General features: G+C 37.3%; 1 protein-coding gene across 2 annotated transcripts in view; it reads left to right on the top strand.

Moving 5' to 3' along the window:
* The window catches only part of KHDRBS2 (KH RNA binding domain containing, signal transduction associated 2), a 339264-nt gene extending 325953 nt beyond the window's left edge, over positions 1–13311 (top strand). For both annotated transcript variants that reach the window (XM_063153003.1, XM_063153001.1), the window contains exon 13: positions 13055–13311. The gene's annotated coding sequence lies outside the window, so the exon portion shown is untranslated. The remainder of the gene's footprint in view (positions 1–13054) is intronic.
* The last annotated feature ends 389 nt before the right edge of the window (positions 13312–13700 follow it).

Consider the following 13700-nt stretch of genomic DNA (forward strand, 5'->3'; position numbering starts at 1 on the left):
TGAGCAGACTGACAGCCATTAATCTGGGCAGACTGGGGCTTTGCTCATTCCCCCTTCTCTCTGACTGTTCTTAAACTTCAAGGCAAACTGAATGCAGTTTCTTTAGAAATCATCTCCAGACAATGAGATATGAGTGACTGAAAGACTTTGACTGTTTGCCAGAGCCTTGTCATGGACCTCCTTCTGTAGGGTTGAAAGTTTCCTGAAGGGCAAATCCCAGCTTCTCTCACAGGAGGATTAGGGTACTGACATCTTCCTTTCCAGCAAATGTGATGTTCTTTGATTCAGCCACATGCCCAGGTTTGAGAGGGAAGAAATGTCACAGCATCACAAAGAGACGCAGTGAGTCATCTGATCCCACTTCCCTTTTCAAGAAGGCCCATCCTAGAGCACATTGCACAGGCTTGTGTCCAGACAATTCTTTAATCTCCGGTGAGGGAGACTCCACAACTTCTCTGGACAATCTGTTCCAGTGCTCAGTCACTGCAAAAAGTTTAAATATTTAAAAGATTAAAGAAGTTTCTCCTCATATTCAGGTGGAATTTCTGTGCATCAGTTTCTGCCCATTGTGTCTTGTATTTCTCAGCACCACTGAGCACAGCCTGGAAACATCCTCTTGACACCCTCCCTTCAGAGGCTCATAGGCACTGATGAGTCCCCCTCTCAATCACCTCTTCTCGAGGCTCAACCAGCCCAGCTCTCTCAGCCTTTCCCTTAATCATCTTTGCTCCCCTCCACTGGACCCACTCCAGGTGCTCCGTGTCTCTGCTGTACTGAGGAGCCCAGAGCTGGACACAGCACTCCAGATGCACATCCTCACCAGGGCTGAGCAGAGAAACAGGATCACCTTCCTCAACCTGCTGGCAGTGCTCTTCCTGATGTACCCCAGGATAGCATCGGCCTTCTGGGCCACAAGGGTACACTGCCAGCTCAAATTGTGTCCTTAGGACAATAGCAAAGCAAGCAAGAGGACTGCCAGAAAAATAACTCTGCTTTTTAAAGATACCATCAAGACTTGGATGTAATTTTTAATATTTACTTTGCAATCACACCAAATAATATTATGCTCAGAGGATATTGACAAAATAGTGTGATATTTCATCCACAGCAATAGCATTGGAGCAAATTCTTCTGGGTTTAAAATCAGAACTTTATTCCACTATTGCCAAGAGAGTGATAGTAATTTGAATAGTCTAAAAATTTGTTCCAGTTTGAGGAAAGCCAAGATTTAGCACAGTGTTAGTAGATTAACTCCATAGAGCTCTCCTAACTATGCATGCAAACTTCAGTTGCTGGTTTTGAGCACAAGTTGAATTGACTTCTGTGTTTTGCTTTCCTCCAGGTTATTTTATAAATCTCAGGATCTGTAAGAAAAACTTAATATCAAAATATCTATCAGTGTATTTTCTGGAGTTTCATCACCTAAGGAAATGCTAATTCTAATCTTAGAATTTAAATATATTGCAGTATTTTGCATAAACTACAGTATGATTTAATAAAGTGGTCCAATCTTTAAAGCAGTACTCAAGATTCAATTGTCTTTAAAACAATACTTCAGTTCCTTCTATTTAGATATGCAATTATTTTTATTCAATAACAGTGCATATGTTGCTTATTCAGGAAGAGTTTGGTATGAGTCTCATAATGGAAATATGGAATTTGAGGTCTTTTTTGTATGAGAAGCATTTAAACAGTTTCTGTTGTCACTTGAAATAAGAGTTAAGTCACAGAGATTTATATTTGTATAATGAAGTATTGTCTCAATCTAAATCACAGAATCTCTAGGTTGGAAGAGACCTTCAAGAGCATTGAGTCCAACCCATGTCCAAACACCTCAACTAAACCATGGCACCGAATGCCACATCTAGATACTCTGAAATACTCCACAAGTGGCAGCTCAGCTGAGGAAAGAACAATACATATTTTGCTTTGTGATATTGAATTACAATGCAGATATTAAGAGATCAGAGACAATCAGGTGAAGGAGTAAGCGTGCCAAAATAATACCCTGGTTTCAGCATCATGTCTTCTTTTGGAGTGCTTGGAACAAATATGTGAAAATTGGATTTACATAAACTTTTTTAGTCAATAGAGCTGCCATTTCAGAATTAATATTTTTTCATTTGATTCACACATTTATAGTACATTTCACTGCTGTTTAAAAAAAGCAATCTTACCATCATCTCAGTTCTTAGGGAAAAGACTAAGTACTCAAACAAGGTCATGAACTGCTAGATGAGAGGAATGTACATGAGTTGCACACACCAAGGAGGAATAAAGGGACTGCATTGACAGGGGCAGAGAGAGAGAGACCACGAGTCATTAACTATGGCTTTATGCTTCACATCTCCCTACAGTGGGTTTAATCCTATTAACTGATTTCCATTCATTGTTATTTCCATGAAATAAGATCCTAAGTCTTCTCCAGGGTTAAAAATGAATATTATGCAATCCAATAACATTTGTACCTATTGTTAGCATACATAAGGCACATCAGTGGCACCAATGTTTATTCTTAACATCTGAAGTAATCACCAAATTTCACAATTCTAGCAGTTACCACTCCTATAAAAGTGATACTTCTAAAGCCTTCTGGTGAGTGAATAAACCAATGGGTTTTATCCATGTTTTGCAGGTCACTGGAAGTTCAAAAGAGCAAAGCAAATTAAAAGAACTCCTTCCCTTTTTCTATGACAGTAATTTTTCACTTGAGTATATGAGCATTTGCTAATATAAAAGCTATTGAGGAAGATATGAAGGGAACTTCTTCTAACGCTGCCTTATAAGGTAGAAATAAATGTTGCATTTCAAATCCAGCTCTCCTTGAAATTTTATTTCATTTTAAAAGGCATCGAGCACCAAATTTTTGTCTCTAGTGACTTACAATCAAACAAATGCTCTTAAATAGAAAACAGGGTTTTCTAATTGTCATCTTGTAACCTCAGTCTGAAGATGAAGTAGCTACATTTTTATTTTTGTCTTGTCACTATGGTTGATGTTTCTGCAGGCCATAAAATTTTTATCCCTTGTACTTTGCCCTTCTACCCTCCATGGTCTTCCTTGGTTGTCCCCTTCTGTTATTGTTGCTGTTGTTGTTGTTATTATTATTTTTATTATTATTATCATGATTATTATTATGTTTCTTTGAATATTTGCCCAGATATTGTTTAGGTGCATCCTTTTCTTGGAATTAGTTGGCAAGTCTGTTAGTACTCCATGCACCTATCTGTACTTCTCTACAAATTACCCGAAAGAATAATTTTTTCCTTAGAGTCAATATGTGAAATGGAGGTGGGGGGAGGGTTGGGGGGAGAACAATTTATTTTTTTTTTTTTACATATTTTTCTGAACTTGAACACAGTTGTGGAGAAACTGGTATATGCTGCGCCCTCTATAAGCATTCTGAGAGAGCACAAGCTATAGGAATGTCCAGCACAACTGAAGCAGAGTAAGGTGCTGCAGCAGCAAATTATTGCAGAATATCAGTTCTTTCTTGAGGAGTTCTTGGGATGGCAGACTAAGCGTGGAGAGTGTCCATAGAGAGTTCTTGTCCACTGTGTTCAAGCAAAACAAATATACAGGGTTGAAGTCACTGTGCATTTCCAGATTATCCTCTGAAAGCTGTGATAGCTGTGCTGAGTTGGCAGGGCCAAAAATTCAACACAGCGGTCTCCACAGAATAAATTTGATTTCTTTGTAGCCCACCCTGATAAGAGAAAGGTCGGTGTTTCCATATATTCTCTGTAAAACTTCTTTGAATTTAATAAATTTGGATGGCACTTACATAGAATGATCCAAGCTTTTGGATAAAATGACACCACTTCCTTCATCCCGGTAAGTAATACCATGATTCTACTTTTCCTGCTAGTTGAGAAAGCAGGACCTGTTTTTTGAATGTCCTGTATGAGAAGTGCAGTCTTTTCTGATCACAGACAAAGCCTGGTATTTTTATCAGCTTTTCCTTTTACTTTCCAGTCTACTGAAAGAGACTTCTCTCCCCCATCATGATTTTTCTCGGTTCCCTAACATTTATCAGTCCAATTAGTGTTGTCAGCTTTCTTGCTTCTCTTCTGTCTCTCTGATAATGCAGAGATAATGCACAGGAAATCTCCTGACCAAAATAAAAATGTCTAGTTTGTACTTCTCTGTGCAAAAATGTCTAAAATTGAGCAATGACTTAACACCTGGAGATCCAAAGTCTTCCATATTGCACAGTGGACATTTAATTTTCCTTTAAAGAAATCTGTAACATGCTGGGGGGTGTGGGTCAGAGGCAGAGACGACACACACTCCCAAGTTCTTGTGACAAACAGCCTTGAGTTAATTCCTGCAGCTCCTTTTATAGGAGCTCCAATTGCACACGTGTTTTGTTGAGGTCTTAGCCCCTCCAGCTCTCTGGCCAGTGCTACATCTGCATTTAGGGCTGAATGATGTTGGCTGAGGGTGCCTGTGTAGATTTGAATCCTACCTATCCTTGCCCACCCAGGGACTCTAATGCTACAGAAATGGACTTCTTCTTCAAGGCCTCTTTTAGGAGCAGATTTCCCACTGCTGAAACAGAAAACTCAGTTTTGTCTTTCAGAGACTTTGGAAATGCCTCTCTCCCACACAGCTGCAGTTTCCTGTCCTTTCTGTTATCTACCTTTGCTAGTCATAGCTCTGTGGAGTTGATATTTGTTCAGAGGTTTCTGCAACCTAAAAATGCCAGTCTTTCTGGGACATGAAGAAATTTAAGAAGACAGAGCCAGTAAATTTTGGTTACAATCCTAATCCAAGATGGAATTTCAATCCATGCACTTTAATCTTCTGTAAAGTAATATTTAATACTCATGTCCATAGTTATATTTGTATGCTCTGAATGTCTCCTCCAATGTACTTCTGAAGTTGTCATTTTAAGATATAAAACCTTTTTGAACATAGATGGTACAGTAAAGACTTTGTAAAGATAATTACAAGTTCAAAGACTTCAGTTAGGGCAGAAATTCCTCAGTACAAGCAAATGGATCATTTTAACTAGTCACTAGATAAATGCACAAAGAAAGTTAGAAAGGCTGGAATCTCAAGATGCTATTTGGAAACACAAAACAAGATGGAATATTTTTTTCCTCTGAAAAATAAAAAGCTGTGTGCCTTGGAGGCTGCCTAGCAGGGATAACTGAAATTTAGGCAAGGAACAAGGATATTGTGCTTACACAACAGTGCTTGCATAGAAATTACCCATAAATACCAAGGAGTACAAGGTGCTTCAAAATCAATGCAGATTTAAAGGGATGACTTGGAGCAACTCCTGAAAACTCCTGTGCCCAGACATGAGCAGAAAGCTGGATGTTAGCATAGGAGGTTCCCTTGCCAGGGCAGCAGATTTTGCACTCTCTGAAGCTTTAACAGCAGACTTACATGAAGTTAAAGCCTTAAAAGTGAACCCAGATTTTGGTTTATTTATTTCCTTTTAAGCAATAGTCAAGAAAAGACTGGCAATGCTTGCATCATTTTCCATAGTATTGAAACAGGCAACAAATTATTAATGTTTATATAAATAAGAAATGACACAGGTTGGAATCATACTCTTCTATGGGTTAAGAACTAAAATGATCAGCATGAAGCACCCTCATCTCTCAGTAAATGGAGCACAGATAAAGGCTGCATGCGTTGGCACCATGCTATATAATCATCTTCCAGTTGAGCCTGGGGGCTTGGTGAAATGAGCAGTTACACTGATAAACAGAGCACCTCTCTCAGGCTGTGCTATGGAAGGAGATGGCCTGTTGGATAACCAGTGCCAGATCTAAGCTAAGGTTACAAACATAGGGATAGGTTACCCAGGAGAGGTAACTGCCAACAGAGGAACTTCATCCCCAGTCTCAGAAATCTGATGTCTCATTTTTGTCTCAAAAGGGAAGAATTTACAACTTGTGTTGGTGTTTTTTAATAAGATGTCACATTGGTCTAGAATTTTTCTCTGTGTTAAATGTACAGAACAGAGTTCTACATCAGGGTTCCTCTAGAAGACTAAAGTGAGGTTTGCCATGTTCACTCTTTTGAGGGATTATGGAGTAATGTTTTCACCAGAATTATGCTAGTTTTCGTTGCACATAAACACATATTTGTGAAAAGTATTAGAAGCACATCAGTTCAGTGCTTACTAGGAATTAGGCATAGTGATTTGTTCAAGCTCATTTGGCATTTTTTTTAAAAAAGTTGGTTTTCTCTGAGCTTTACTGCTTTTGCTTTTTTCTAAATTAAATCAATAATAAAATTTTCATCTACAGGGAGCACTGACAATTTAGCCACTAGAATTTTTCAAGTATTTTAGGTGCAGATTAAAGCAGACTATTGAGCTATAAATCAATCTAATATTGTAACTGCCCTTCCCATTCAACTGTTTATTATTTCTTGGGCATCAGTTACACACCAAGCAGATGTCTCTTTTAGGGATGGACACAATGGCTTCTAGATATTTTTTATTAATCCAATGAATTTAAAATCAAGGAATAAAAAATTAGTATCCAGAGTTCTGAAGTACATCTTTGTGCATTTTGTTAAAATGCATGTTGCATATTGGTGTATTTCTCAGTGGCTCGTTTTCGCAGAATCTCTGAGGTGCCTTGTCTTTTCAGTTCTATCCTACTTATATATTTATGCACTTCCCATCTTGACATCTCACTTTGAGTCATAATCTTATATTCTAATTAAAGTATATTCAGCATCAATCTTTATATGAATACCAAGTGGTGGAATATTAGCACTTTATTATGGCTTTCCAACATTCCTATTGCTTTTTATCATAATCTCATTGAGCTTTTTAACTTCTCCCAATGGACCCTGGTCCAAAGAGATATATAAGATGTGACAATATTGACACAGTCCGAGAGCAAGATTTTTTGTAATGACTGGTTGTTTAATTGTTAGTGAAAGGAAAATATTTTGAATATTTGGGTACTCACTCTGAGTTTGTCTATGAAATCAGGAAGAATTATCTCTGCAGAGAACCTCAGAAGACTGCAAGGACTGTGAGCCTTTTGCAGGCTCTTCTAATGCATCATATAATGACAACACTGAAAAAAATGTCCTGAATTAAATACAAAAATGTAATCTATGTTCTCTGTGTTTTCTACGCATCTGCTGTTCCTGTGCTCCAGATCTCTTTCTTGAAATTTCTACTTGCCCTATGTCCCAGAAATATTTTCTGCAATATTGTATTATGTTTAGCATTACCATAAATATACTTTTGAGTAAAAACCACTTATTTTGTAAATATTTGTGAACTGTTGAAAATCATTCAGTTTATCCCAGTATCTGTGGATTCAGCTGGAAGAATGAGGTAAGCATAACATTGCAGTGGCAAATAATTCACTTAAAGAATACAATGTATATGCTTCAGAGGTACAGATATCTCAATAGAATCCTGCATGTGTCTGTCCTTTCAACAAAAGGGCAGGTATTTCCATCACATGGAAATTGATTTGGTTGGCAAAACTAGTTCTCTGTGAGAACTGGAAAAAGGGACAGCATGGCTGATTTTGTCTAGGGCAAAAGGAGAGAAAAGGGCAATGGCAACAAAAAAATATATTTAGGCATATAATTTAAAAGGTTTGAATGATCCTTATCTTGTTAAGAGTGATAAATGTAATAACTGTGAAAAATAAACACAAGAACTCATTTAAGCTTTTTACTAAAACCACAAAAGTTTGACTTACCATAAGCTATAAAAGATGGCATTAAATCATTAGCCTTTACAAATTGCCTATTGTGGTTTCTGAGATATTACTTTCTCTCCCAGTACTCTGAAGAATTGTGTGCAACTCCAGGAATTGATACCTGTAAGCAAGTTCCAATGTCAGACAGACAAAGAAAATAAAATATAAAGAAAAGTCGTATCTTACTACAGTGAGAAATGCTGTTCACCTCAGTGGGTCTCATCATAGGTGTGTAGGTGGTAAGATCTGTCTCTAAAGTGATGCTGTGCTAAATATGAGAGCACAGCAGACAGTTTAATAAATGGGCTGCATCAGGTCAGTTCAAAGATGTTCTGTGGAGTATAGTCTATGTACCAATAAAAATCTCCACTATTTTTTTTAATTCCATTAAAGTAGCACTCTACCTCCAAATATTTATAGAGATCAAGCAGACTCACTTCAGGACAAGTCCTTCATACATACCAAAGGGGCCTTTCCTGAAATGTAAACAGTTGGCATCTGCTGAACTATAATCCCTAAATCAGAAACACAAATGTTTGGATTAACAAAAAATGGAAAGCCTCATTCTTTGTTGTTGACCTCCCAGCCAGCACATATTTTTTCACTTTTAGTGTTGTGTGCATGACCAGCATTCTTTATTCAGGACTGGAAGTGCAGTAACTTTTTGGCATAGTGACCACAAAGGACAGTGGTGATTAAATTCAAGCAAGCACAAACCCTCAGTGATGTTCACTGACTTCAGAAGATTTGAAATCAAACCTTCAGCTGAATGGTACACATGTGATGCAGGATGAATCAACTGAGATTTGATACCCTTAAGAATCAGATAAATGAAAGGATATTTATTTTACCCCTTCAAAAGAGCATATTGATCTGAGAAAGGAGGAACTTGAGGAAATATAAAATACAAGCTTGTGAGCACCATCATTGAAATCTATTTGGTTTTATACACAGAGTTTTAGCATCCCACTGCACCAGGCACTGTGTTCAATAACTGTTAAGTGAAAACACTTACCAGACCTGGAATTGTTGTCTGTCATACGTACAGTGCATATATATGTAATACAGAATGAATATGTACAGAATATTCCATTGTACAAACTAGAGCTTTAATAATGAGTGAACTGCTTTAATAGGAATGCTGAGGGAATTTTAAGTTATTTTCCAAAGCAATTTATTTTTTTGATAAATAGGTTTTTTTTTTTTCTTGAAGAGATTAAATACACAGCTATTGAAAAGCACTGAAAAGTTGGAGAAGAATGAGAATGAAGTTGTAGGTGTTGGTGCTGAGAGCCAGGGGCACAAGCAGCAATCTTGGAATGTCTACCTTTTCTGGTTTGTGCTTTGGCTTTATCTTTATGGATCCCAGCAGGACGAGCCACAATCAACCTGGGGTTTCATGGATTTCAGTCTTCCTCTTCCCAAGCCACACTCCAGCCACTGCTTCCAGCCTCACACCAGAGTCTGCAAAAGTTGTTGGAGCTTTTGCAGGTCCATAGCAGAGGATGAAAGAGCTGAGTGCTCCAGGTCAGCCCACCTGGTGAGGGGCTTTCCTGCAGCCTGTGCCCCTAAGGGAGGTGGGTTGGTGACTGCAGTTGGGTCTGGCAGGGACATCTCTGAAGCAGCACCTCTGCAGAGCTGGAGGCGCTCACCAGCTGCTGCCTTGGGCAGGATGACAGGGAAGCAGTCACCCTTCCTCTGAACTCTGCCTAGCTTTACACACACTCGTGACAGGTACTCAGTGAACGCTCAATTTTTTCCTTTTTGATTTCACAAATCTATTTGGCTGGGAAGTAAATTCTAAGTAAGTTTCAAGCAAGACTGGGATTGTCTACATTAAAAGAGTTTGATGCCTTGAAACTGCTACAAAACAATAAAAAATAAAATCAGTAAAATACCTCTAAGTGCAATTTTAATTGTTTCAATAAGTTCTTTCAAGTTGTATTTTCATGTAATTAATTTCTGAACAGTGGACTTCATTATACTCTGTAAGAAAAAGGGAAGGTTTTCAAATAAGGTTGCGTATTGAATTTTAGGTCTGTGCATTAGAATTTTCATATGACTTCAAAATTATCAAAATAATTACTTCTTGTCTGTGCAAACATGAAGGCTTTATCTTCATTCCTACTCTGTCATAACAAATCCAAAATTCTTGGCAGTATAAAAGCGTGCCCTGAAACCTATTGTCAATATTCACCTGTTTCCCTTTTCATAAGAGAATTTTACCAGACATCTATCCAGCTACCAGAAAAGCTGATTCCAATAGGATACATATTTAGTTTATGTCTTAAGAGAAGAGACTCAACTACTTAATTTTTTTGAGAAAATTGTACAACATTTCAAAAAAAACAAGACTTTAAAAAGCAGAAAAGAAACCAGAAGGGAAAAAAAAAAAGGCAAATATAAGAAAAACCTTAATGTTACAATCCATTGATAAAACTAAATTAGTTATCATGGGTTTAGCTTAGCTTAGGAAAAATATTTGGGGACACAAAAAATACTTCATAAACACAATGAGATCTTCTGTCATGTAAAATCCTTATCCTTTCTTCAAGGGCCTGTCAAGAAAACTAGGTTTACGACCTAAATTTTATTTTTCAAAGTAAAAGATAGAATGTTCTGAAAATCAAGCTGTCACTAGTTAATGCTGTTACAATAACATGTCAGTTTTACACACTTGTTCAATTGGACTTCATTTTTTCTTCCTCCTCATTTTAAATGACGTTTGTTCATTTCTTATTCTCTGGGCCCTTTCTTCAGAGTCCCATGGAAACAAAGCATAAAATCAATGATGCCAAAGTTTATGTAGGCTTAATATTGGGATGAAAAATGAAGGTGCCTGATCCTGCTGTCAATAAAATGTATTTGTGCAGTTCTCCATGTAGCACTTTGAATGGGGTGAGTGACAGCAATCTCAATCTGAGAAGAGAAGGAGCCTTATGGCCATATTGTATGGGTGGCTGATTTTATAATAGCCCAAAACAAAACATTCATGATCCTTAAAAATATTCAGATTACCAAATGTAGACAGGCAAAGTAACCATGCACAGTGATGTGGAGTTCCAGGCTTTTTTCCATGTCCTGCCCTGCTAGGAAAGCATGCCAAGGATTGTAGTTTATCAAGAAAGAGGAAAAATATTTCCTCCAAGGAATCTTTGGGTTCAGCAGGAAGTTCTCATGGTTCCTGTAGTCACTTGAGGTTAGATTATGGTAATTAATTCATATATCTAGTCTTTAGTGCCTCCAATAAGGATGTCCTTGAAGGCAACCACAGGCACAAGGGAACAGCTGATGTGCCACACCATTCATTCAAATATGTAGACACTAGAAAAGGTTGTAAATTCACATTTCAATCACTCTCTGTGTGTGCATTGCCTGGCTAACCGCATGTACATCCATAGAGATACTAGATCTCTGGAAGGACCTGAAATTACTTGTTCTGGCTTTGCTTCTTCCTTTTGATATTGAGCTGTCTATATTAATTGAAAGTGAGAAAATAGTACCATATCTATTCATCAGAAACCAACTGGTATAACCTGCAGCTACAACTACTTCCTGCAGTTCAACTTCTTTTCTAGGGAAATGTACTTTTCCTTAATACCTATGTTCAGGCTCAGGAAAAAAAATGTATCTCAGGATAAGTTATACATGGAACTTCGGGCTGTTGCTCCTCTGGATGATACTTACCTGTTTTTCCTACAGAGAATCATGTGAATTGTTACCTATCATTGCCTCCCCATGTTCATCTCTTAATACTTGTCAGTATGAGACACATCACTTAACAGAAATTTGCTGCCCAGACTGGACAATTTCCTTGTTACAACAACATTTTTTTTTCTTATTTTGTCTTGTGGTTTCATAAGTGCTAACAGATTCTTACCCAGTGCTTTTTAAAATGCTTACTGATCCACACAGACAGAAAAGGTAAACAACAGCTAAGCAATTGGTCTGACAGATAGTGCAGTCCCTCAGGAGGCATTCATAACATCCACCAACACTGAGTTATTCTCTCTCAGGAGCACCATTAGCAGTTATTTCATCACCACTGTGTCTGTAATTCCATAGCAGCAGTCCCAAGGCTGGCCAGTTCTCCTCAGCAGAGGTTAAACTGTAGGCAAAACCACTCCACTGTTAAAAAGAAAGTAGAAACTAGCCTAAAGTGTTAAACTTCCAGTTTAAAGTCCCATTAATATGGACACTTACAGATAAAATAATCAAACTGTGAACACAAGGGAGTAGCGCATTGACTTATTTTTAATTGTATAAAAAGGGACAGCTTGCATCTAATTTTTTGCTTAGATTAACAATTCATTTTGGTTTAAGTATGTTTTGATCCTGAATTATTTAGAAAAATAATGGTTTTGAGAAGGACACAGTGTCATTAGAATTGGAAGTTTTATATGAACTATGAATGGGATGCTATTTGATGACCAGTGTAATCTTGGTAAGAGTAAATAGGTAAATAGTATTCAGAAATTCACAGGTTTTTCACATTTGTCAAATTTACTGGAAAGCCATGTGCCTTTATGGTTTGTTGAAAAAGGTATGGAAAGTTAAAAATAGGTACAGAAAATAATTCTGAAAATAAAAAAAATACAGGAAAATGCACCAATAGTGAAATACTAAATGGATTCTTAGCTATTAAATCAGTCGAGAAAAGACTAAGTAACTTGACTACAGCCTTCAGGTACCTACAGGCAAAAAGTATTCCTGACAGCAAAGAGTCTTCTCAATTAGGAGGAAGGAATGTGTAATTAGCTGGAGCCAAGAATTCCAGTCTGTTCCCCCATCACCAAATTAACAATGAGAGCTTTCAACCATCACAGCCATCTGGGTCTCTTAGAAAGATGTGCTGGATCTCATTCAGAAGCTACAGAAGCTGATAAATAACATTTTGGGACCATGCAGGAGCTTAGACTAAATGCATCATTTCTTCTGCCCTTAATATCTATTTCTGAATCTAAATTAAAAATGGATAAGGTTAACAGAATCTGGCCCTCAGTCATATATATTTTATCATTTAATTACATTTGCATTTGAGGATTATAATTCAGTTCTCTTATGACTTCATCTCTGAAACTTTTCTACGAGATACCAGAAACGGAGTATTTCTTATTCTCATAATTAAACTTTGAACCAAATAAAAGTTCTTCAGCTTGCAGCTCTGAATTAGCATGTCAAAAATTTAAACAAATATCATTTTAGCTGCTTTGTTATGAATGAAGAGAGCAATCATATAGCACAACAAAGTGTTAATATCTGTTATAGCCCTTGAGCTATACAAATGTGTGGTTTTGTTATGATCATGCTTGATATGCTATGTCTTGACTAAATCTTATTTCATTCTGTTTCTACAGGTTAGTGAGACTTTAATCAAGAAAAAAAAAAAGCTAATGAACAGTAATTTGGAACACAGCATTTGGAAAGGTCAGAATGGTACATTACATCCTTATTATCCAAAAGAACAGATGAGTTTAATATCCTGGCAGCATTTTCCTGTGAAGAAGATATTAAACAAGAGCTGAAAATGGTACAAGGTTCTTGCTTCCTTTTCTATGACAAAGATTGTAACAAGATGATGGAACTACACAAAATAAATCCCTTTCTGCTTTAATGGTCCAGCTGTGAATTCTGTCTAGTTTTCAAAAGCCTAAGCCAAGCAAAGAGCCAGCATGCATGTTTTTTTTTCAATTCCTTTACAACACACTTTCCTGCTTGCAAGGCCCATTTTCCATTAATATTTTCTAGTTTTGAACATGGGAAGATATGTTAACAGAAGGTGCACAGTGCACCAAGTTTTGCTTGATATCTTGAACTGCAGCAAATAATGTACTGCATCTGCACGGCTGAAAATCCAGATATTCCAGCTTCTCTTTGAATAACTTAAGAACAGAGATAATGTATTCCAACACACAACACATGGAGTGTGTCCTGCTTTGGAGAGTCTCTGAAGGTATGAACTCTTTGAAGGCAAAGGAATTTGCAGTATATCCAATAGGCTGT

Source organism: Melospiza melodia, chromosome 3, assembly GCF_035770615.1.
Source record: "Melospiza melodia melodia isolate bMelMel2 chromosome 3, bMelMel2.pri, whole genome shotgun sequence".
Taxonomy (NCBI): Eukaryota; Metazoa; Chordata; class Aves; order Passeriformes; family Passerellidae; genus Melospiza; species Melospiza melodia.